The sequence below is a fragment of the Peromyscus maniculatus genome, chromosome X, assembly GCF_049852395.1.
Source record: "Peromyscus maniculatus bairdii isolate BWxNUB_F1_BW_parent chromosome X, HU_Pman_BW_mat_3.1, whole genome shotgun sequence".
Taxonomy (NCBI): domain Eukaryota; kingdom Metazoa; phylum Chordata; class Mammalia; order Rodentia; family Cricetidae; genus Peromyscus; species Peromyscus maniculatus.
The window spans coordinates 125,822,003-125,826,124 of record NC_134875.1 but is presented as its reverse complement, the minus strand read 5'-3'; the positions used below and the strand labels follow the sequence as shown (position 1 = coordinate 125,826,124).

Genomic DNA, 4,122 nt, shown 5'->3' with positions numbered 1-4,122 from the left:
TAGGGCAGGCCTCAAATTATTACAATAAGAAGGCAGCTGGTTATTCCCATAATAGTCATGCCACTATTACAACTGTGAAAATACTTTGCCAGGAAAATTATTGTAGTTTGATTATTTGTGCCTGTGTGCGTGTGTGTGTGTGTGGGGGGGTGGTATATGCATGTGTGAAAGCTCGAATATTTGTGGGTAGTATGCATGTACATGTGTGCCTGTGCATGGGAGATAAGATGTTGACATTGGATGTCTTCCTCAATTGCTCTCTGCAGTATATATTGATATAGGGTCTCTTACTTGAATCCAGAGATTAGCAATTAAGCCAGTCTAGCTAGCTCATTCTAGGTACCCCCTGTGTTCATCTACAGAGCACTGGGTTAACATATAGGCATTTACACACTGGGGATCTGAACTTTGCCCCCAAGTTTACAAAACAAGTGTCTTACCCACTGAGCTATTTCCCCAGCCCACATTTTACTTTTCTCCCATCTTCATTGCCCTATCCCATCTACCCTGCCTTCTCTTACTAGTCTGTCTTACTTCACGTAATGTGATGATCTTCAGTTATATCTATATTACTGTAAATGTCCATATTTCATTTTTCTCTGTGGCTGGAAAAATATCCATTGTGCATTTTAACTACATTTTTAAAATCAATTCATTTGCTGACTGCTATCTAGGCTGGCTCCATTCCTTAGATATTGTGAATATGCAGCAATCAACATGGGTGTGCAAGTATCTCACTCTATTGTCTGTTGATTTGAACCCTTTGGGCATATATACCCATTAATTGCATGTATAGCTAGGTCATATGGAAGCTGTATTTCCTGTTTTTTGAGTAACTTAAAAATTAACTTTCATAGTAGCTGGGACAGTTTATATTTCAATCAGTAGTAAATGAGGGTTCCATTTTGTCTATATTCTTGCCTATGTTTGTTGCTATTTTTTTTTCTTGATGACAGTAATTTTGACTGGGATGAGATGGAATCTCAAAGCAGTTTTAATTCAGATTTGTTTCCCTGATGAATAAGGTTGTTGACACTTTTTCAAATACTTATTGATCATTCATATTTCCTTTAAAAAAGTCTATTTAGTTTATTAGCCTATTTATTAACTGGATAATTTTTGGCATGTAATCTTTACAGTTCTTTATGGTTAGATGTTAATCCCTTGCCTGATGTGTAGTTGGAAAATGTTTTTTTCCCATTCTGTGGTCTGTTTCTTTACTCTGGTAATTGTTTACTCTGCTGTGCCCTTTTAATTTTTATAATACAGCTGATCAATTCTTGATTTTATTTCCTGAACTAAGACACCTTAAAGAAAGTGCTTGCCTATGCCTATGTTTGGCAGTTTTAACTGGAAGCTCTTATCCATTTCAAATTGAGTTCTGTGCAGGATGAGAAATGTGGATCTTGTTCCCATTTTTTACATATAGCTAGCAAAGGAGTGACCTAATAAGCACCTTTACCTAGTGGTTTCCATTTCAGTTCCTACCTTGACTTCCCTCAATGACAGACTGTGACCTGAAACTGTAAGCCAAATAAACCTTTTCCTCTTCAAGCTGTGTTTGGTCACCATGTTTATCACAACAGCAAGAGCAATGTAACCAGAACACTTGAAAAACAAGATGTTGTTTTAAAAAGGAGGAAAGTTTCATTTTTCTCCTGGTATCAGTTCCTTTTAGTGATGACCAGCCTGGCACTATAGCAGTACAGTAATGGCACACATACCTTGGTGGAAACCAAGAACTCTCTAATTAGACTTAAGATCCACTTGAAAAGAGGGAACTCATGTGTGGTACTGGAAACCTAGCCAACTATGCAGGGCTAGTGAAGTCATGGATCTTGGAGGAAACCTATGGCCATCACCTTGCTAAATTAGCATAATCTCTAGCAACCATCTATGAATATTTGTCCTTTTTTTTCCAAGCCAAACTGTATCCAGCTTTATTAAAGATACTTTCCATAAACAATCATGGTTTTCCAGGCAGGACATGGGCAGACAGTCATTAACAGTATACAAGAACTTTCAAACTCCCTTCCTGTATAGACTATCAAAATCAGAAAGCCACTATAAAACCCGATGAGTCTTCATTCGATGCTTTGTAAAGGGGGAGAGCTTAGCGTGAGGGCTGACAGTTCATATTGAAGATGTTGTTTAACAACTTTTCACAAACCGACCCTGACTTTCAGGAAACCAAACGAACATGGCAGAATTATCAATCTGAAGATCCACAATCTTTTATAAAAGGAACCGCTGCTCTTTTGAGGACACAATGATACCACTGCAAAGTCCAGATTGCCTGATGGACCGGCAAAACCAATTTTTGGGGTCAGATTCCAACAGGTCTCTGGTTTGAAGGGAGTTAAGTCTATGTTGATGGTCCAGGGGAGGAAGACACAGAAATGAATTTAGTTTCCCACACTAGGCCATGGTGGTCACATATGTCAACACCAGGACGTCTCCCCTGAGAGCCAAGAGGAGTCTTTCAAAATTAGCAGGGAAAGATGTTTTCCAACATCAACCATCATCAATCCAGCTTGGGAGACGTTTTGTTAGTGACACATGTTCCTTCCCCAAAAAACAATGAAGTGTTCTGTGTGCTAACAACATAGCTTAAAAAAAAAGTAAAACAAAATTCTGCATTTTTATAAAACTTGATAAAAATAGTATTTCAAACTGTACAGTCACCAGAAGTACACAGTTATCAAAAATGCACACATTTCACTTGGCATCTCCAGCACCTTCAGCTTTTTGTGCCTGGTCTGTTTTGGCGTCTCCATTCTCTGCAGGATTATTCGCATCCTTCCCGGCATCGGCTTTCCCCTTCTTCCCTTTGGGGACCTTCTCTCCCTTCTTTGCAGGGGCCTTTTTAGGCTTGGGCTCTGGCTTTGGAGGAACAGGTTTAGCAGACAACCTTGCAGATCTTCTCTGTGGCTCGACCTTCACCTTGGCTTTATCTCCTTTAGTATCCCCTTCAGCCTTTCTTTTGGACATGGCGGCAGCGGGGGACGTCGGCGCTGAATGCGGGAATGCGGTGGTGCGCGGGTTCTGTCCGTCTGGGGGTCATTCTGCTTCTTCACACTGCTCCGAATATTTGTCCTTATACTCATAGATAAATATAGTCTTCACCCCTCGTCAAAGAAACTTCTCTTTGCAGCAGATAAAGAGCATTACCCAAGATCACAACCAATGAAAATGCAGAGTTGAGTCCCTCAGTCCCTGTGGATATATCTACAGTACAACTTGCACACCTAAGGTTCAGGGATCATTGCAGAAGAGGGAAAGAAGGATTATGAAATACAGGGAATCCAGAGGTTTGCTGTGAGATTCTATTTCCTGGTAATGTCAGAAACTATACCCATGAAGTTTCACCAACACAACTGTTTAAACATGAGCTGAACAACAATAGGCATGTTAATATGGACAGGGGAAAGTCCATGAGGCCTCAAGCCTTCGCAAAGAACTACAGGCAACTAAGGAATGTAGAGAGCTTGAGAAAAACTCTTCCCCAGGGAAGAGCATGTCAATTAGCTATCCAATATCAGTTAGTCAGCCCTGGAAACATACATACAACTAACATTATATGGACTGTACAGGTTGTACTTACGTATTTAGGAATATATATGTATACATATATGAATGTAACAACAAATAATGAAAAAAGAAGACATGAATTTGAAAGAGATATAGGAGAAGATTTGGAGAGAGGAAAGGAAATGGGGAAATGATGTTATTATAATCGCCAAAAAAGAAATAATTTTAAAAATTGCTTTGTCAGTTTTATTACAGTCTTTACCTTTACCTTTGTCAAAGTAGAATTTTTTTGTTATATAAAAATCAGTGTGCCGGGCGTGGTGGCGCACGCCTTTAATCCCAGCACTTGGGAGGCAGAGGCAGGCGGATCTCTGTGAGTTCGAGGCCAGCCTGGGCTACCAACTGAGCTCCAGGAAAGGCGCAAAGCTACACAGAGAAACCCTGTCTCGAAAAAACCAAAAAAAAAAAAAAATCAGTTTATTTTGTATTAATGTGTCATGTACGACTTCATAACTAGCCCTTTCAATTTGCATATTGTATCTTTTGGTAAATGTAACTCCTTCATTTTTATATAGTACTACTTACCTTGTT

General features: G+C 39.5%; 1 pseudogene across 1 annotated transcript; it reads right to left on the bottom strand.

The window, feature by feature from the left end:
• Window positions 1-1,928: 1,928 nt before the first annotated feature.
• Window positions 1,929-2,991, bottom strand: LOC102928982 (non-histone chromosomal protein HMG-17 pseudogene; annotated as a pseudogene). The gene has a single exon (XR_013047909.1). The product of XR_013047909.1 is annotated as a non-histone chromosomal protein HMG-17 pseudogene (transcript).
• Between the last annotated feature and the right edge of the window lie 1,131 nt (window positions 2,992-4,122).